The sequence below is a fragment of the Zalophus californianus genome, chromosome 7, assembly GCF_009762305.2.
Source record: "Zalophus californianus isolate mZalCal1 chromosome 7, mZalCal1.pri.v2, whole genome shotgun sequence".
NCBI lineage: Eukaryota > Metazoa > Chordata > Mammalia > Carnivora > Otariidae > Zalophus > Zalophus californianus.
This window is the reverse complement of record NC_045601.1, coordinates 142,438,109-142,459,742: the sequence shown is the minus strand read 5'-3', so window position 1 is coordinate 142,459,742 and position 21,634 is coordinate 142,438,109. Positions and strand designations below refer to the sequence as shown.

The 21,634-nt window shown below is 43.3% G+C and overlaps 1 protein-coding gene across 5 annotated transcripts in view; it reads left to right on the top strand.

Moving 5' to 3' along the window:
• DCDC2 (doublecortin domain containing 2) overlaps positions 1-21,634 on the top strand; it is a 153,863-nt gene that overhangs the window by 11,531 nt on the left and 120,698 nt on the right. The window contains exon 1 of one of the 5 annotated variants that reach the window (XM_027603637.2): positions 7,465-7,483. The exons of the other annotated variants lie outside the window; for them this stretch is intronic. The gene's annotated coding sequence lies outside the window, so the exon portion shown is untranslated. Of the gene's footprint in view, positions 1-7,464; positions 7,484-21,634 lie in introns of those variants that run through there. 5 annotated transcript variants of the gene reach the window in all.

Below are 21,634 nucleotides of genomic sequence, written 5' to 3'. Positions count from 1 at the left end.
TAAGTAAGAGGTGTTTTTCCAAGGATAGCTAGTTCCCATCAGTGGTCATGGTGATTCCAAGGTGAGTATGACCTTGCCAAGGCTCTATGAAGACACAGTTTTCTCTTAAAAAACAACTGGCTATCCTTCATTGTCCCTTCACACTTTCTTGTTTTACTTTTTTCTCAGTATTAAGCTGTCTATGTGTGTGTGTTTGAACAAGAGTGAGAAATAAGTATTTATGTCAATCAGGAAAATATTGGTCTAATGAAAACTATCCGTTAATAACCCTAATCAGCTATGATCAGAAGCTAAAAAGTTGGTGATTTTAGTTTGCCCATTAGCATGAATCATGACATTTGTTCCAAATATTTTGTATTCTCTATTTGGAACTTGGACATGATTTTAGGAGATTGGGTGTGAAAGTGAAAGACATGTAATTAGAGCATGTATAATTTTTAAATTTATAGTAATAAGCTGTTCTGAGCAAAGACAGACCTATAATAAACATTTGGAAAATAATTACCAGCCTTTTAAGAAGAGAAAAGAAAAAGTATCTAATAAAATAAATTGCTAACCAAATGTATGTGTTTAAAAATACCACTTAATTGAAGTGTCAAACTATTCCTAATAAGACATTTAAGTCCCCACTAAACAACAAAACCTACTGAACAGAGAAAAACTTCTTGTTCTTATACTGCATGGGGTTCAGACACATACAAGATGAAATTTTAGGAATGTGTACTATGATTTGAAGTTCTGCCAAGGTATACCAAGCTTCTAGTTGTGCACTTACTAGAAAAATTAATACTTAGGTTCACATTTTAGGATAATTGTTAGGAGCTTATTGAGTTTTCTGGTAGGGTCAAAGAGACTATTCGTGATGAAAGTTTGATGATTTCCCTATGGTAGGAATAATCGGGAAAGCGTGACTGAACAAATAGCCAAGTATAGCCAAGGAAGACAACTAAATTTTTCTCAGCCATATATTGAATACTGCTCAGGAATGATTTCACATTTTCTCAAGGATATTTATCAAGAGCCTGCTGAATGTCAGGCAATGGGCTAGATTCTGGCCATATAGGGATAAAAAGGAACTTACCATGTGCAACAAGGTAATTTTTGTAGGAGGGCTCTGGAAAGAATTTGAAGAGATAAGATACACCAAAAAGAATACAAAGATTGAAACATAATACCAGAGATTGTTACTTCAAGAAAATGATTTATTTAGACCTAATTAATAATTGGCTTTCATGCTCACAAAGAATACGGTGACTAGCTCTTCTCCGTCACAGCTGGATACCAAAAAGGGGGAAACAAAATTAAACTATAGGGTGAGGGCTAAAGAATTTGAGTCAGATTGAAAGAAAACTTTTTAAAAAATTGGTGAAGTCTGCTAAACACTTATTGAAAGAAAGGGTCATGTCTCCTTTCTGCCCATTTCTAATGATAGACCCATTCTTCTGACTTGCATGTCTCAGTTTCATACCAAGATGGCAGAGCTGAGTTGAGATTGACATGAGTTTCAAAATGCCCTCTGATCCAGGGTTTTGTGGGAGCCTTCCTGGGAAACCCAGAAAGACCCATGCTTGGGTTGTCACACCCCTCCACGGAGGAGGCCCTGGAGTGAAGGTAGCCTAGCATCCTCAACAGATACAGCAACCATCCTGAGAGATGTTTCAGTTTCTTCCCACACAGTGTAAGTCTGGAAAAGAAAACCCAAGAGGGTGATATGTTAAAGGAATAAGAGAAGTGAAACTCAGAGGGATCAGTGATGAGAAACAAGCATATAACATCATCATCTGTGATGATATATTGATTTCTGATTATGGTAATGAAGCTTGTCAGTGTATGCCTAATTTTAAATTTTATTTCTCTTTAATTTAGAACAAAGTCTCCATGTGTGTTTACTTTTCCCATTTTACACTCACATGGGTTACTTGTAGAAACTATTTCAAAGATCCAGCTAGCACAGAACAGCATAAGTCCTTGGACTTTTTGCTGGTGGGTTAGCAATGGGAATGAAGCTAGGGACTTGTGCTTGGGCCGCATGGGCATCTTAGTTTTGCTAGGTCTGTGGTCCCAGACAGCCCTCTCAAGTGTGGTGCTGGTGAAGGCATGGGTGAGAGTGTATGCATACACTGTGCTGGAAAAACACCTGTAAAGTTCTCTATCTTGCAGGTAGGTAGCAGGCTATTAGTCTTATCTTTATATATAAGATAACACATTTCAGCATACTTCAAAATGGATGGATGACAGTGCTTTTTTAAGATACGGCTATTGGGGTGCCTGGGGGTGCTCAGTTGGTTAAGTGTCTGACTCTTGATTTTGGCTCAGGTCTTAATCTCAGTGCCGTGAGTTCAGGCCCCGTATTGGGCCCTGTGTTGGGCTCCCCACCCAGCATGGAGCCAACTTAAAAAAAAGGGGGGGCTATTTATTTGCATTTGGTTGATTTCAGCAGGAAGTACGCAGGTGGTGTGCCTTAGTGAGCACTCCCATTTATCATTGTGAAAGACTCCTTTATAAGCAGCCAGCCAGATCAAGCTGAGATGTCATCCCATGATTACATAGTTTGGATGTTTGGTTTGTTGAAATAAGGTTGACTTCAGCCCACCTGTTAGCTGGGAACAAAACTCGAAGTGGGAAGGGATTGTGGGAGAGAGAAAACTAAACTGACTTGGTATATTTACAATGTCTAATGTTTAACCTGGAACATTTCTCTCTAGGAAATTTCTAATGGCAGTCTGTGTGTGTGTGTGTGTGTGTGTGTTTTCTCACCTTGAGTTTCAGAGATTTATGAACTTCCATGGCCATCTTTCCTGTTTCAGATTGTATGACCTAATGTAACTGGGCTGCCGACTTTTAGAAATTTTTATAAAACAAATCATCTAATATTACCCATGTTGTAAAGTGTACGTTAATTAGTCAAACGTCATCTTCACAGCCTGTTTTCCTAGAAGTGAACAGCTAGCTCGATTTCTAGTGCTACAAGTTTTGCATTAAGGAGTATGGGATCTCCCACCCCTGCTTTTGAAAACTGCATTAAAAAAGTGATCGGAAAGCTCAATTTTAAGTTATATATATGTCTTATGTTTTACTATATTTATATATATATTACTATAGCATAGAGACTCTTTTAGTATGGTTTTTGCAAATGGATAGCTTGTTTCTCATGAATGTTCAATTGGCTGGTACTTAATTTAGTCAAAGAGGATATGGAAATTGAATTAAATTACCTTTCTGTGAGGCAGTGCTTCTCTTGGTCAGATTGCTGTTCACTTGTGTTATTCCTGTTTCAATTATTTTATCAATAATATTGATTAACTTCGGCTCTTCTCACCCATTAATCTACCTAATCACATATGCACGGGTCTGGATATAATGAAGTAAAGGGGATGTAATTTGTCCTTGGGAACTTGCAGCATTTTAACTCAGTGACTGTAATTTATTTCTAAATGCTCTTCACCTCCCCTACCTCCCTAATTCACTTGTTTCCATATGACCATATTCAAATTATAATTCTCCATCTGTTTGGGAGTTGCTTTTGCTCTACCTTCTGGTATCAAGTTAGTAGAGTTGTGTGCATCAGATTTGGTGTCAACGGGACATGTCCCCTGCTTACTATAAATGTATTCATTCGTACACAACCTTGGCTAGATGTGTACATCTAATCTGGTAGCAGTGCTCGTTTAGCTTGTGTGTCCCGGACACCCTGTGACTACTCTGAGTATAGGGGCAGAATCATAAAATCATAATGGTAGTCTTCTCGTACTCACGGCAGATGGTCTGTGTTTGCAGGGCTTGGGAAAGGGGAGTCTGGAGATGAATTGCTCTGTGTCTCTGCTATTATTTTAGGCCTTCTTTCGTGGAGGAGAAAGTCGGGAGCTTTAGGGAGTAACACAAATTTTATGGCTCTTTTTGGTAGTAAAAAAATTAATACCACAAAATTTTCATCAAAAAAAAAAAAGTATTGAGCCCCTATTTATGTGCCAGGCATCATGCTAAGTTGGGTCTACAACGGCAGGGAAGCCAGACAAAGTCAGAGCCTTCATGGAGCTTATTGTCTGGTGGAGGCAAGCAAGCCGTCTTAACAGAGCACACAGCCCAGGAGGCGCGGGGTCTTAGAGGGGCAGTGGCCAGAGCCAGGGGACTCCTGAAACATTTCCTGGAAGAAATGGCCTTTCAGTGGAGCTCTAAAGGGATGAGCGGGTGTCAGCCAGGCCAACAGGGGAGGAGGAGGTCCCAGCAGATGGGGGAACGTGGGGCACGCTCAGAAACTCACACCAATTCCGTTTGGCTGAAGAACAGGAAGGCACTGGGGTGCCAGAGAGGGGAGTCTCTCTGTGAGAGACGAGACTCGGGAGGTAGAGGGGGACCCAGCGATAAAGGGTTTTCAAAGGAGCTTTGACTTTCTCCTAAAACCATCGGACGTTATAGAAGGGGTTCAGCAGGGAGTTGACAAGATGGCTTTTGCTGCCCCAGCTGGGCGGGAGGCCGGGAGACCACCCAGTGGACAGGAACGTGGTGCTCATGATGGGGGAGGCTGAGGAGAGGGTAGAGGGACCAGATTTGAGAGGCAGGACTTCGTGATTCGTTGGGTGTGGGAGTGATGAAGAGAAGATTAGTGAGTGATTCTCGGATTTCTGGCCCTGGCAACTGGATAGACGGTTCTATCATCAGTGGGCAGATAGACTCCCCTTCATGGAGACAGGGAGAATGTTTTTGTTTTTTGTTTTTTTTAAGATTTTATTTATTCCTTTTTAGAGAGAGAGAGTGAGGGGAGGGGGAAGGAAAGGGACAAGCAGACTCCACGCTGAGCACGGAGCCTTATGCGGGGCTTGATTCCATGACCCTGAGATCGCGACCTGAGTGGAAATCAAGAGGCAGACACTTAACCAACTGAGCCACTCAGATGCCCCCCCCTCCTTTTTCCTTAATAACAGTGACAATCAGAAGTACTTGTAGTCTTAACCGTGTGGACATGGAGCCGACCCAAATGTTGGGAGTTGTATAAAACCAGAGCCCACCGTGGGGAGAGAGCAAGAGACAGACGGAGGGGTTGAGGGGGAGAGAGAGGAAGTTTCTTTACTGTGTGCTTAGTAAGTGTTCCAGGCCCCTCACGGAGATCATCTAACTCAGTCCTCACAACAATCGCATGCAGTGGGGATTGTTACTTTTCCATTTTGCAGAGGAAGAAACTGGTGACCAGGACACGGTGCTGCAGAGCTCACAGTCGAGAGGCACTAACTGTGTCTTTTTTGGTTTTGAAAGGGCACTGAGAGGGCCAAGGGTCTTATTTATTTATTACACTTTGCTTTAATGATGATAGGAAAGAGAAGATACATAAAGAAGACTATGGTTGGGACGTGAATCCGGAAAAGGGGCACACTTTTCTTTCAATAGCCTTCATACTCTTGACCAAGTTACCATTCACCACGGGATCTTGCCTGGCTTTATTTTAGTTGTATTCTCAATGGACTCTTTTCCTTGTTCTACTGACTTTCTCTCTCCCTCTCTTTTTTTTAGCATCCTGAAGAATACGACATAAAAAATTTTCCCAACTAGAAGACATTGTAGAAGGAAACTTCACTAGTAATATGACAAAAGTAGTTCCCTGTTTCCTGCAAATAGGATAAGTGGTGTAGGTGATTTAGAACGTCCTATAAATTATTTATTAGAAGTGCAACTTCAAGCAAGAATGTGTCTGTTTCATTTGTCATGTAAACCGCACAAGGATTTTTCTTTTTCCTAATTGATAGGAGATGCATTTTCTTTTTTCAGAAGCTGATACGTGTCAGTTGTCACTTAAAGAAATTAATAGGGACTTTACATGGAATTACAAAATAAAGCCATTTCTATCAAATCATCTGCAGGACGTGAGGGCAAGCCTGCTGCTTCCTTTCACGGTCCTCGTGCCCCTGGGCTGGGTTGCTTATCGAGGGAGAGAGCGGGACAGTCCTTAGGAGCTTGTAATGTAAGCCCCTTGAAACCACACTGAGATAGTTAAGACTTGGATTTCGAAAAGGCTGGGAGCACCTTACAAGGCTGAGGGGAAACCAATGGAAATGACACGTCCCCAGACGGGAGCCCCTTCCCGTCTTCACTTCGGTGGGAAAGACCTTATAGCCTGGGTGAGATTACAGCGGTGGCTTGAGTAAAAGATGGGAGGGCATTTGGAGAGCTGGGGACACAGGAGGGGGCGCTGACAGGTGTCAGCATGGATCTGGAAAGAACACAGGAAGAGCCTTTTATTTCAATATTCCTTTTCTCCCCAGGTATTGTACTTGTGGAGTAGAGAAAACGCTCCAGCTGCTTTCCACTGTGATTCATTCTAATGATGAGAATACCTAGTTTGGAGAACGGCAATTTAAGCTTTTTGGGAACTCAGCCGGGCACCTCTGTGCTGGGGACCAGTTCATCACAGTGTAGAACAATCAGATTCAACCACAGCCTAGCCTTCTCTTATTCAGACCGAATGATGTCCGTTTAAAACCCTTCCTCGTGGGTCCTGTTTCCCGGTGCCCCGGTGCCTGGGCTCTCTTTCCTTCCAAATTCTCTGTTCCTCTGGAATTGTGGGATCCTATCTGTACCCAGTAATCTAGGAAGAGATGGCTCAGTCTCAAATCAGGAAGGTAGCCTGATTACATAACCAGCAAAGGAAATTTACAAGGATCAAAATTCTTAAGCGTTCTTCATGGTGGCCCATTTTAAAAGGCCAAGTTTTCAGATAGTTTAGGAAGGCTGAATCGCTCCTCCTTCGAAGCCAGGCAGGATGACTTTTCGGTGCAAGATTGCCCAACCAATACTGTTTCTACAGGGTGACCCTTTACTTGGATTTATTACGCTATTCCCTGTGGGTGTGAAGATTGCAGTTTATCTTCTGATGCATAGGGCAGGTTTTGGAGTCTTTGGAAAAGCATGTCTAGAAGTTACATTCAGCCTGGGGTTGTTTGGTAGTTGGTAACCTGGAAACCTAATTGCAACAACAAGTCAGCCAAACAGTTATTCTTCTGAGTGCTCATAATGAAAGCAATACCGGGAGGGATCAGCCGGGGATTGACTAGACGTTCCTTGCAAACAAGACTGGCTTCTCCTTCATGGTTATTGCTAATTGGGGTACAGTAATTCTAAACATTGTGCAGTGGAACTTTTTAAAAAACCGTTAAATAATTCCACAATCCCTGGTAATGTGTTTGCTAAAGACGTTAGTTGGGACTGACAGTGGATGAGGGACCATCCTTTTTCATTTGGAGGTTCATGTAGCTCTTTTTTCTCTGTATCCAAGAAAGGATATTGCTTTCTTTAAATAAATGTGGTTTTTTTTTTTTTTTTCCTTCAGCGTTTTGTAGTATGTAAGCACTACAATCAAATGGAAAGGAACACAGTGTGGAAACTTGAACACAAACAACCCCTCTCCATGTTTTTCATTCATATCTTCATTTTGGCAGGAGGAGTATACGTGCTGGTGGAAGAGCGGATGGTGCAGGGAACTGGAGCATTTTAAGTATACAAACTCCCCTCACTGTTTCGGGGGTGGGGGGCCTGATTTTGTGTCATCTCAGTGGTTCATTGAACTATTTGTCCTGAATGTAATTAAAGCGCCAGGTAAGCTAGACCTCTTGTAAAACCCAGACGAATCATGGAAATGGCTTGTTTACAGTTTGGGGGTGATGGCAGGCATTCCTCCTCAATTTCCCATTCTGTTTGGAATTGAGGTGACTGACGTGGAGTGCTGCCCAAGCTGTCCGTCTCCGTCCAGTGTGTCTGTGGTTCCGAGCAGTCACCATTCTTCCTTACCTTTTTTTAAAATTTTTTTTTTAAAGATTTATTTATTTGACAGAGAGAGACACAGCAAGAGAGGGAACACAAGCAGGGGGAGTGGGAGAGGGAGAAGCAGGCTTCCCGCGGAGCAGGGAGCCCTATGTGGGGCTCGATCCCAGGACCCTGGGACCATGACCTGAGCCGAAGGCAGACACTTAACGACTGAGCTACCCAGGCACCCCCTTCCGTACCTTTATAATCGTGTGATTGCAGGGCGAAAGTGAGGAGTTGAAATGAAGCAGAAATGCAGTGGGATTCTTCCCAAGGAATGTTTCCAGAAACCCAAGTTGATGAAAAATCTAACGGAACTTGTTTTTTTCTTCCCAATATGATACTTTATGCTCAGGAAAACCAACACACAAACAAACTTGGTGAAGGCGTTTCCAAGAAATGCGTCTTTGTGCCAAGGGAGTAACAGCGTGTTACTGTTTTATTTTGTATGTCTCCTGGCTTACTCCATTATCTACGTATGTTCTGGGTGACAAAGCTTATCTACCCTGGATGATGGCTCCAGGTCTTAACTTATATCCTTCCATCAGTAAGGGAATGGCCATCTGTTTTTATTTGAATGTCTCAGGTTAGCATGATCGTGGAGAGATGGCATGGCCTGGAGGAAAGAACGTGAATTTTGGAGCCAAAGAGGCCTGAGTTCCAGTCCTGATGTTGAGACCTAAAGTATAGTTTCCTCAATGGAAAGCAGAAAGAAGTGTTGTCTTGGCACTGTAGTTATCAAGAAACATTAAGTAGAGGTCTGCCATGTGCCAGATGCTGAACAGGATGGAAAATGAAAAACAGGCAGCCCCCATTGTCCAGGGATTAGCCTTTTTTAAGCAAGAATGATAGATACGCATCCAAGTGATAGTCACACACCACAGTTAAGCCCAAAGTTCACGAGCATTCCGACGGGAATGTAATTAATATTGCCATGGCAAGAGGATCAGAGAGAGGACACTTCAGGCAGGGTCTGGGTCTTAAAAAATCAGCAGTTCAATAGTCATATTGAAGATGAGGTAAGAATCCCATGAGCAAGGACACAGAAGCATAAACTTTCACAACTGCGGTGGGTATCAGTTTGGGCAACAGACCCTTGGGCTATGAGAGGCCATGGGCCTCATGTGATGGAAATGCCCCCCTGCCCCCCGGGCTATAACCAGGCCCCAAAGCAGGGGTTCTCAGTTCCTGGAACATTCTAAGTATACAAACTCCCCTTTGCCCAGAGATGTTCAGATATAAGTTGTGGCCTCAGTTAGTTGGATTCACAAGCATTGCATATTTGGATGTCCAAAGAACAGCCAGGTTAATATCCCTTGCCTTGGGCTTTACAGGACTCTAAGCTCCTCATCACCTGGAGATCTGCTAACTGTAAAGGTAAATCTACACAGGGGAATCCACTTGAAAATCTTCGGTTGCTGGCAACTAAGTGCCAATAGGCAAGGGATTTAGAATTACCCTGTGAGCTGAGCAGGAACTTGTCAAGCTTCTGTATAGATGGAGAAGGTATTCCTCTGTGGTTCTGGAGCAAATACAGTGCATTAGACATCTTTTGACACACAGACTGTTTTTGTCCATCTTCAGGGAATTTATACTTTACTCAGAAAGTAGCCTATATTGTCCTCCTTGAAAGGGGACAACATTAATCTAGAACTCATTTTCTTGTGCTTGCCATCTTAGCCCTCTGTTGGAGAGTAGCTGATGGTGGGCAAGAGAATGTCAATCAAGCTAGATACATATTAAGCGAGACTAATACGTGCAAGGGGAAAGACGCATACATTAGTGTAGAGACTAGGCTTTAAAAACATCCTGTAGAGAATATTCCTCTTGTTGACTAGCAACACCCTATTTCTTTATTGTAAGTTTATAATGTTAACAGGTCGCTGACAAAGTGGATTGCTGTGGTGAGAACTAATTCTGTCTGTGGGACTCAGACCCCTTACACACGGGCAGTTGTTAAAAAAAGACCCCGAAGATATTAGCAGAGATGAGTTTCAAGTAAGGAGGTCAACAAAGAGAGAGTCGGCAGAGACAAAAACAAAATGCTTGGGTCCTGTAGAAGGATCTCAGGATTGAGTCAGAGGTGCTGGGCTGGGTTGTCTTGTGGCCTCAGTTTCCTTAACTCTGACTGACTTGGGCATGGCCCCCCGAAAGCCCCCAGATGTCCGCTGCTGGTGCTGGAGGCGTGTCAGCCCCTGGGCTGCACTGGAGGAAAGAGCGAGGGGTAAAGCAGTCCCTGGGCTCACAGGGCGAACGGTCCATCCGGGGAGACAACAGTCCCCAAATGTCCTAACCAGAATGCAGGATGGTATGGGTTCAGTGAGGATGTAAGTGGAAATTCTTCATACATTCTCATCGTGATTTCTTCTTCTTCTTCTTCTTCTTCTTCTTTTTTTAAATTCTTCGCTTTATTTGATATGAGCGATGGTGGTTTTTTTTGTTTGTTTTTTTCCTTCACGTGTTAGATAAACTATGACTTCTTTCCTCTGTCCTCTTGATGCCAGCTCTTAATAATCTTCATGCAACGTTTGATTTTATGGATCATCTAGAGTAAACTTTTTTTTTTTTAAAGATTTTATGTATTTATTTGAGAGAGAGAGAATGAGAGAGAGCACGAGAGGGAAGAGGGTCAGAGGGAGAAGCAGACTCCCCGCTGAGCAGGGAGCCCGATGTGGGACTCGATCCCGGGACTCCAGGATCATGACCTGAGCCGAAGGCAGTCGCTTAACCAACTGAGCCACCCAGGCGCCCCATCTAGAGTAAACTTTAAAATTTGGACTGATTTTCTACTGTCTTGCGAGCCATCGAAGGGATGTCCTTTTGCCGGTTGATGTGTTCTAAAAAGGAAGATTTACTTTCACAATAGCTTGGGTTGCGAAGTAAATATATTGGCAAAATGCTGATTTAAAAAATTTTCATTTTAAATGACTTTGGGATTAGCCAGTGTTGTGATTATCTGTATCCCTTCTTTTCTCCATCGAGAGGGAGAATTGGAAGCTTTGTGTAGATGTGCTTACTCACAAAATTGCAAATTATGTATGGGTACATACGCTTCTTCAATTACCTCAATTGACCAGAGTAGAAATTGTCTTTCCTTCTTACCTTTTTCTGTTTTTTCTTTCCTCCCTTCCTTCCTTCCTCCCTTCCTTCCTTCCTCCCTTCCTTCCTCCCTTCCTTCCTCCTTCCTTCCTTCCTCCCTTCCTTCCTCCCTTCCTTCCTCCCTTCCTTCCTCCTTCCTTCCTTCCTCCCTTCCTTCCTCCCTTCCTTCCTCCCTTCCTTCCTCCTTTCTTCTTTCCTTCCTTCCTTCCTCCCTTCCTTCCTCCCTTCCTCCCTCCCTTCCTTCCTCCTTCCTTCCTCCCTTCCTTCCTTCCTCCCTTCCTTCCTCCCTTCCTTCCTCCTTCCTTCCTTCCTCCCTTCCTTCCTCCCTTCCTTCCTCCCTTCCTTCCTCCTTTCTTCTTTCCTTCCTTCCTTCCTCCCTTCCTTCCTCCCTTCCTCCCTCCCTTCCTTCCCTCCTTCCTTCCTTCCTCCCTCCCTCCCCTCTTCTTCCTTCCTTTCTTCCTTCCTTCCCCTCTTCCCTCCCCACTTCCTTCCTTCCTCCTTTCCTTCTTCCCTCCCTTCCCTCCTTCCTTCCTCCCTCCCTTCCTTCCCTCCTTCCTTCCTTCCTCCTTTCCTTCTTTCCTCCCTTCCCTCCTTCCTTCCTTCCTCCCTTCCTTCCCTCCTTCCTTCCTCCTTTCCTTCCTTCCTTCCTTCCTTCCTCCCTCCCTCCCTTCCTTCCTTCCTCCTTTCCTTCTTTCCTCCCTTCCCTCCTTCCTTCCTTCCTCCCTTCCTTCCCTCCTTCCTTCCTTCCTCCTTTCCTTCTTTCCTCCCTTCCCTCCTTCCTTCCTTCCTCCTTTCCTTCTTTCCTCCCTTCCTCCCTCCCTTCCTTCCTTCCTCCCTTCCTTCCTCCCTTCCTTCCCTCCTTCCTTCCTTCCTCCCTCCCTCCCCTCTTCTTCCTCCCTCCCTCCCTTCCTTCCCCTCTTCCCTCCCCACTTCCTTCCTTCCTCCTTTCCTTCCTTCCTTCCATCCTTCCTGGTTTTGGAACTTCCTGTGAAACCCAATGAACAATTTTAATTCTCTATTCCCACATATGATGATATTGAAGAAAAATTACACGGTTTTTGGCCTAGGATTCAACATGAGAGTGGAAGAGGAAGGTCTGAAGTAATGGCGGGTGAATAGATGGTAATGAGAATGGTGAGGTTGTGTGACTGAAAACGGTTTTTGGTCCTCTTACTTTAAAACTCAGACGTGGTGAGGTAAAGGTGACTTGTCTTGTACTCACAGGTATGCACTTATTTCTTAAAAATAGACCTTGCTGTTATGCTAAGGAATATACCCTATTATGGGCTGAGAGGTGAGTGTGAGGGCCGAAGAGAGAGAGACAGTGAGAAAAATGTTCTCCAGTAATTTATTTTTTTTAAAAAAATAAAAATCCACTCCACCTGCTTCAAATTGCAGACAACTTTGCGGAACACATTTGTCGAAAACTCCTGGGCTAGGACGTGGTGCTAACATAACTAAAGTCTTTAATTCATTCTTTGCGAAACAACCTTGCAGAAATGGGCCTCCCGTGCGATGCACGCGGGGGAGTTAGTCTCTCAGCGTGGAGGGCAAAACATCCGCTGTCTTTGCAGGTAGGAGGGAAGGTCTAAGTTAGTTTTCCAAGGCGCTTAGTTGGTTGAGGCTTCAAGACTTTCAGGGTTTCTCCATAGGGCGTATTAAAAGCATAATAATCTACATCCCATGCTGCTTTTCTTATCACTAGGAAGACCTCCTGATTTGCCTATTTACTGTCATGCAATTCAAGATGGTGACCTGCGAGTGCCTTTATCTGAAAAGGGCAGGCAGTATGGGAGGAAGGGGACGCCCCCCTCCCTCCCAGACGGTGTTTGATTTGAACCAGGCAGCTCTGGAGATTCTGGTTTTGGACTGTTCCATGGGGTGAGGTTCACTCCAGGGACCTCTGAGTTTCAAGGCTTTCCCTGCAATAGGCAGACTGGGAATAAGATGAACTTAATTGTATTTGATGTAAAACTCTTCTATCTCTTGTGTTCCTTGATTTAGTCAAAATATTTTATATACCAAAGCGCCAAAGCTTTTTGATGAGCTGCCCTCACCCAAGCAATCCAGATTGAGAAGGAAGAGAAATATGAAAATATGGGGGACACAGAAGGAACAGACTTTGATTTTCTTGCTAACAATTATTCACGAGACACGAAGTATCATAAACTTCCCCCCTCCCCACATCTTAGGTCTTTAATGGGCCAAATACAAAGTTTATTTCTTCTTGTGTTTTCCTCAAAACAGTTGCATTCTCATTAATTTTCTGTTCTTAGGTGAATGTAGTTCATTCACGTAGGCAGGAAGGAAGCTCACAGTAGGTGAATTACATAAACTGGAGTGTCGCTGGGCCAGTGATAGTCTCCAACTCTTACTTTTTGAGGTTTTCTTATGCTTTTAATTAAAAAAAATTCCTCACCGAACCTTGAACGTTCTTTTGCACATCATGGGCTTTGACCTCCTCGATGGTGCAGTTTTGATATAGGGGTGAGATTCTTTTGACCTAGTTGTACCCTAAGGGAATGCAGATTATTTTCCCACTTAAGCTAGTTTACTGGTTGACAACAAACCATTGTTTCTTACTGTTCTGAGCTAGTAAACCTGGTGTGTGAAAAAAGACACCACCTCTTGCATATCGAAAACCCATGACTGATCTTCGGGGAGAGAACTGTGCATTCTCTGATTTAGGAGTGCAAGAAATAACTAATTTAGTGTCAAATGTAGCTTGAGGACTTTTCCGCTCTTTTCAGCTTGTCTCTTCACTTAACAAAGTAATAGAGGATCCAGTGTCTTTGAAACTAACCCCAAAACTGAATGTAATCACAAGACAGAAGTGCTTAGGCTGAGTCTAGTTACAAATGGAGAGTCTATTGTTGATTTTCTCAGAAGTATTTTTTTTTCTTTCTGTTAACATTTTAAATGCAGAGTGGTGGCTGATAATTGGGAGAAGACAGGGCCCGGGAGGCGAAGACAGGGTGAGGGAGGCCTCCTAGGTATTAGATTTTTATTAATAATATGGAGTATTAAATGCCACATTTGTTTAACTTTTTTTTTTTTTAAGATTTTGTTTATTTATTTGACAAAGAGAGACACAGCGAGAGAGGGAACACAGGCAGGGGGAGTGGGAGAGGGAGAAGCAGGCTTCCCGCGGAGCAGGGAGCCCGATGCGGGGCTCGATCCCAGGACCCCGGGATCATGACCTGAGCCGAAGGCAGACGCTTAACGACTGAGCCACCCAGGCACCCTTGTTTAACTTTTTATTTTGAAATAATTTTAGGCAAAATTTGCCAACTAGTGCAAAGAATCCTTTGGATGCTTTACTGCATCCAGCTTCCTTTGTTAGCATCTGACACAATCATGGTATAGTTATTGATAGCAAGAAATTAAAATCGATACCGTCCCCTTTTTACAAATATTATCTAAATTTTGTCAGTTTTGACACTGATTTTTTTTTTTCCTGACCCAAGATCCAATTCAGGATCTCACGCTGCATTTAGTTGTCATGTCCTCTTGGTTTCTACTAACCTGCTACTGTTTCTCAGTTTTTCATGACCATGACAACTTGGAAGGTCAGTTACTTTGTAAACCATCCTTCCATTTGGGTTTTCCGGATGTTTTTCTTGTGATCAGGTTGAGGTTGTGCACCACCCAGTACATCATGTCAGAGGGTACTGTTGGGGAAATAGATTAAACACAAAATCTCCTCTTTCAATCCAGAAATCCTCTCCACAAAGGTAGTAGAGAAAGAAAGCACTATTATTATTCACTAAGCAGTAAGCCAGAGTATGATGTGCATCATGGGGCAGAGATTGCAAAGACCGAAGGAAATCTTACTCTTTCATATAACCAAGCAGATGCCCTTGACCATACAGATTTTGAAGATAAAAAACTAAAAACAAAACAAAACAAAAACAAACAAACAAAAAACTGCTCAAGTAGAGGACTTGAGAACACACATAGTTCATCCTGAATTCACCTGGTAATTGAGGTGACCAGTCTGTGTTAGCTAATTGGCTTTATTCAGAATAAAACCAACTACTCCTATTTTTATAAGAGCACACAGTTTTGCAACTTGGAGCGAAGTGCCCACCGAACTTAGGCTCCTGTCCACCCACTGAAACTGGGAGATAGTGGTGCAAGCTTGCTTGATGTTCATCTACATCCTTGGTCCTTGAAGAAGACATTCTTGGGACCTAACATTGACAAAAGGGTATCTAATCTTCAGAGAGATGTTGCATGCATTTCAGAGACAGGAGAAAGTACCTGCAATTGCAAGGTTTCTAAAGTAAATCCTCTGAGAAAAAGTTGGGGAGAGAAAACTTATATTTTCATCAGGGAGAACTAATCCTCTTGTTTTGTCTTTGTCTGTAGAGTAGATGATGTTTGATACCCCTTCTCATTACTGATAATTAGTTTTGACCACTTGACTAAGGTGGTGTCTTGTCTATGGTGGGAAATAGAGATGTAATTTTACCTTTTTCCAAAGTTACCTGGGCTACCCAGTTGTCTCAGGATCATTTATTGAAAGCCTGTCTCTGCCCCAGTGATTTGAGATGCCTGTTTGCCCATATACCAAATTGCCAGTGTATTTACTTTTGTCTTTCTCACCTGTGCCATGGGTCTATTTGTTTATTAATGCACAAGTACCATGCTGCTAAAATTAATTTTTTTAAAATTGCTTAAAAATTATCAAAATAGGGGCTCCCGGGTGCTTCAGGTGGTTCAGCATCCAACTCTTGATTCCGGCTCAGGTCATGATCTCAGGGTCCTGGGATCGAGCCCCTCACTGGGCTCTGCTCAGCAGGAAGTCTGCTTCTCCCTCTCCCTCTGCTGCTTCCCCTGCTCACGAGCTTGATCTCTCTCTAAATAAATAAAATCTTTAAGAAAACAAAAATAAATAAAATTATCAAAATATTAGCTTAAAATAAGTAAAAAAATATTTAAAGTGATTGAAACGATTGGGTTTCATTTTTTGTAAATTCTCTTCCACTTTTTCTCCATATATATGTCTGTCTGGCTTTTATTTATCTTCCTGTGCATAGAGAGAGTTGTAATCACAGAATACATCTTATACAAATGTTATACATATCTTACATATGTTTTATACCTACTTTATATTTTTGATTGTATTTCACTCGTTTCTCTTGTATTTTTCAACGTTACGTAGTGTTTGTCATCATTTTTGATAGCAATGTATACTGTTTTATTGAGTTGATGCTGTAAGTTACAGTTATATTTGGATAATCGCTGTTGTTTTCGCTCTGTAGATTCTAGTTAACAGTATATAACAGGATATAACTTTTTTCTACTCCTGAATTATTCTGTAAATAGAATATTTATATATTCTATTCTATAAATGTGAGAGGTGTCAGAGGGCGTATACAGCACATTTATGCCTCTGGATATGAAATTCCATAGAATTTTGAAAAACTATGATCTTAATTTAATGTTATCAGTAATGTAATTTTGCCCCAAATCGCCTCTCCTCTTATTGGGAGAATGGTATTTAATTAGTCTCAAGGACATGTAGGAGTTTCGATTTTCTTAAAGTGCTCTGAATTTGGTAGTATTTTGGCACGTGTTTCTCCTGTTGGTTGAAATGCTTCAAGCAATCTCTTCGGAAAGAGAGAAGTGGGACAGTAATTTCACATAAATTTTCCAGTTTTCACCAGTTGTATTTGGATAATCCAGCCTCGTGCCCTGGTGCAGATGTGGTTTGCTTTCCTTGGGCTCCTTCTTCCCTCTCCTTTCCCCAACCCACCTCCTCTGTGCTCCTTCTGGTCAACAGGTGTCCCATGGAGTCCTTTCGTGGTTGGGTTCAGCACCCTCCTTATTTGTGACCCCTTATATGTGACACATATAATGGTGTGACCCCAAAGGTCTCCCTTGCTTAGCTTCCTGAGTCCAGCTGCTTCTGTGTTTCAAGGGAAGCTGGAAATTCTCTTTCCTCCCGCCCTAAATGCCTCCTACACGTCCTGGCTTTAGCAGATGGAAGTACAGAGAGGAAGGAGCTTTTCCTAAATTTATTCTGTGTTTCCTACAGACACTACCTACGCCAAGCAGAAAGATCCCTCTCCACTTCTTTACCCCCCTTTGCAAGCCTTGAACTCAGTTCAGCAGGGTTCCATGTCTGGAATCCCTCCCATGATGCTCTTGTCGAGCTCTCCCGTGGTGTCTTCGGTGACCGGTTCAGCGGGCATTTTCCTGTCCTCATCTTATTCTGGCTCCCAACAGTTGGCCCTCTCCCTTAGCTTCCGGAACATTGCATTCTCTCGGTTTACCCATTCCTTGTCTGTCCGCTTCGGTCCCGTCTCCTGTGGGATGATTTCTCCTCTGTAGTCCAACCCCAAGGCTGGGTCCTGAGCCCCTGTCTTTGCTTCCCACTCGCTCAGCCCCCAGTTTGCCTCTCGAGCCCCGGCTCCTTCCAGGAGCTCCAGCTCGCCTACGCGGTGACACCGCTGCTTGGAGGTCTCACGGGCATCTCCAGTGAAACGTCCAAAACGAAAACCTTGATTCTGCGGTGGGGGTAGATCTTCCTGCTCTGTCCCGTGTGCAGCACCACTGCACACCCACCTGCTCAAGCCGTCTTTCCCTCGCTGTCCCTGTGCTTCTTCCAGTAGGTTCTAGTTTCTACCTCCAGGATGTCTTGCCTCTACCTACTTTTTCCTTCCCCGTATTCAGCCCCTCGGAAAAGCCACCACCGTCTCTCACGCGGGTTTAACTCACCAGACCCCCGTTTGGTCTCCTCGCCTCCAGTCTTGCTTCCTGCAGTTCCTCCCCACGCAGCAGCCAGAGTGAGCGCTGTGGAAATGTGCGGGTGAGACTGCCCCTAGGCTGACATGGAGCCTCCCTTCCTTGGCTGGCGGGGCGTGCACGGTGCCTGCCAGCTTGTCCTTCCCTGCTGTCACCCGCACGCTCCGGCCGCTCCCCACTGTCTTATCTCACCACTGCCTCATCTTCCTCGGAGCTCTTTTCATCCTTTGTGATTAGGCATTTTTTTGGTTTGTTTTATTTTTTACTTATTGTTTGTCACTGACCCCTGAACTATATTCTGTGCGCGTCTTGAGGGCGGGGATCTTGACTCATTCGCCAGTGAGCACTCAACCCTTACCCCAGTGCCCGGTACACAGTCGGGAACTGTGACAACTGACAGGTGTCACTGAATGAGTGAACCCTCTATGTGGAAAGAAAACCAACTATGAGATGTGTGGAGGATGTTTTTTTGGACCAGTGTGAGTCAGCAACTACTGTTCTAACATTGACTCTCGCTAATTCAAATTTCATCACTATCCTACTTGTTCTGTGAGGTGTATGGTTGCAGACGTGCCTCTTGTAAGTGGTCAACTAGGTTTTTCTAAGCGTTAGGAGGCGACACCCCTATTGGATCCCCCTTGATGTACATAATGATGTTTTGCTCCGAACCATAGAGATCTCAATTGCCTTAGCAATTCTTCGATTCACAGCGTTAGCAAATGATATTTTTAATTGTTTAATTTCAGAAGCTTTACTTTTCGTTCGAGACAGGTTGCATTTTGATCACACTTTAATATTTGGGGAATTTGAAGGGAGCCGGGAGATGACCAGAATGCGGTCTCCTCATCCTACTGCTGAGTGGATGTGGCTGCCCAGGTTGGTGAGGAGACTGGCCTCAGTGACTCAGGGAGGAGGCGAACGCCCAACGGCTTGAAGCTGCCTCCCAGCCTAGTGCTTCTCAGTAATGTTGTGCAGCCTTGTTCACGCCCACATCCCACCCCGCAGGTAGTTCCCTGAGGGTGGAGACCCCCCATCTGCCTTCCTCAGTACTACCTTGTCAGCGCGGAGCACAACCAACACATGTGGGTGAAAACCTCACAGTCCTCAGAACGCCAGGGGTCCTTGCCCTGGTCTCTGCTGGTGGGTTAATAGCGTCCTTAGTGCTTATGAATGACTGAATGTAGATCATGTACACTTGGCACATTCTTCAGCGGGAGTCCTGGGACTCGGTGACTTATTTCAATGCAGGTGAAGCTGTTCTCCGCCCCGCCCACCGGACTGCGCTGCATACTCAGCATTGCTAACTTTCATCTTGCATTGTTATGGACACACGTCCTCACTGCTCCACATCCTAGTGGAAATTTTACATTCCATTGCCTAGAGTGGCTTGGTAACCAAAATCCCATTTGGGAAAACAAAACAAAAACGACAGTGGCAAAATAGTAAAGCATGGTATAATGAGTGAAGAAGGAATTCCAAAGAAAAGACAAAAAATTCATTTTTTAAAATGCTTGGTTGGTGGTATTTCCTGTAATTTCTCTTGAGTTCTCTTGGGTTAATTGGTTAATCAGTTAGTTTTTAACTTCGTCAGGGTCATACTATCCTCTTCGGCACAGCATTAGGGAAGCTCATGCAGACTTTACTTATAAGTGCCTTAAAAATGACTCAAGTCATGTTCAGCTTTCCTATAAGGTAAAGTGCCTGTTGCCAATAATATTTTTAGAATAAAGATAATAAATGTGAGGTTTAGCATTACATATTCAGCATGTTTATGATTATCTGATTTTTTTTTTAAGATTTTATTTATTTGTCAGAGAGAGAGAGAGAGCACAAGCAGGGGGAGCGGCAGGCCAAGGGAGAAGCAGGCTCCCCGCTGAGCTGGGAGCCCGATAAGGGGGCTTGATTCCAGGACCCTGAGATCATGACCTGAGCTGAAGGCAGATGCATAACTGACTGAGCCACCCAGGTGTCCCATAGCATTATCTGATTTTTAAAAATATTCTACTAAATGCAATAAAGAGAAAATAAATGAGAATGCCAATGGTTTAAAAATTTGTGGTATGCTGGGAAGCTGACTTGATGGTTCAAAATTTGGTAACAATTGATGGCATTCTGCTTTTTAAGGCAAGAAGATTTAGCGATCTGGACACTTTATTTAAAAATATAGTTATACAGGGGCGCGTGGGTGGCTCAGTTGGTTTAGCGACTGCCTTTGGCTCAGGTCATGATCCTGGAGTCCCGGGATCGAGTCCCGCATCAGGCTCCTCGCTGAGCAGGGAGTCTGCTTCTCCCTCTGACCCTCCCCCTCTCATGCTCTCTCTCTCTCTCATTCTCTCTCTCTAATAAATAAATAAAATCTTAAAAAAAATAAAGATAAAAATATAGTTATACTGAAGAATTTTCCAAGGAATGTGTTACTTATAATTGATATCTTTTGGTTCACTTTTTAAGTTTTTTTTTATTAGCTGTTATTTTTTTTAGAGCATTTTCATGTTCACAGCAAAATTGAGGGGAAGATACAGAGATGTCCCATGTCAACACACACGCACACCTTCCCCATTATCAATGTCACATGCTAGAGTGGTACATAGACACATCATAATGCCCAGAGTCCATATTTACATTAGGGCTCACTCTTGGTGTACATCCTATGGGTTTGGACCAATTCATAATAACATGTCACTCTTGGGTCACTTTTAAGCTAAAAGGAAGTCTTTCACCTTGCCATGGTTTTGAATGGCCATGTCATTTATTTGTGACTTTGTTTTGAATTGTTTTCCTGCTTCAAGGAAGAGAGGCATTCATTTAGAGAATAGTTCAAAAGAAAAGTCTACCAACTGATGCCAAAATATCTTGTATTGGCAGAAAAATCACCCCCGAATAAGAGATACTAATCCACACTTGACAGATGAATCCAGCTCCTTCCTCTGGGAATCAGCCACTAGACTGGGTACAACAACATGGGGGCCTACAGGGGACCCGGGTAGAGATGAGTGGTTTCATCAGCTCATGGAAACTAATTGGACCCTTCTGGGAATGTTCTAAACAGCCTGTTCTTTATAATTAGAGACATCTTCTATAACTAGGTCCTCACTGAAGTTAAGAGTGGTTGGAATTTTTTATTATTATATAACAATGAATATATTCTCTCCAAAGTATCTCAGTGGCTGGGCTGATTTTGCCACCATGCCTTCCTGGAATTTCTAGAAGTTCTGGGGGTTAAAGGATTTCAGTGTTCATTCACATTGACGTTCCATAAATTATACTGATATAATCATATAAGGGCTATTTGATAGGTAGCAGCCAAAGAGAGAGAAACTTGAGTGGTCTTGAGAAAATATGGGGACCACTGAATAAGGGTATTCTAGGTATACCTGGATATATATTTATGTATATATAAATATTTGCATATATTCAGTTATAGATAATTCAAGAAAGAGCTTATTTCAATACGTGTGAATATGAGTCTGCTACTCCTGCTGGTGGCCCATTTCTGTCTTAGGCATCATTAGCAGTGGGACTGAATCCTGCTTGGGCTGGGAATCAGAAGTAGTGGATTCTTGGGTCTGCTGCTTTGCTTACCATGTGACCTTGACAGATGGAAAGGCTCCTCTTTTCCCATTTATACAATTAGAATGATACTAACCTCATAATGTTATGCTGAGGAACAAATGTCACTGTAAATGAAAGCATTTTATCTTTTTTAAAGATTTATTTATTTGTGAGAGAGAGAGAGTGCGCATGAGTGGGGGGAAGGGCAGAGGGAGAGGGAACAGAGAGAATCCTCAAGCAGACTCCCCACTGAGCGCAGAGCCTGATGTGGGACTCAGTCCCAGGACCCTGAGGTCATGACCTGAGTTGAAATCAAGAGTCGGACGCCTAACCGAATGAGCCACCCAGATGCCCCAATGAAAACACTTTATAAATTCTGATGTGTTTTACAATTGTAAACTTATTTGAAAGTAACTGTCTTACGAAGATGATGTAAAAA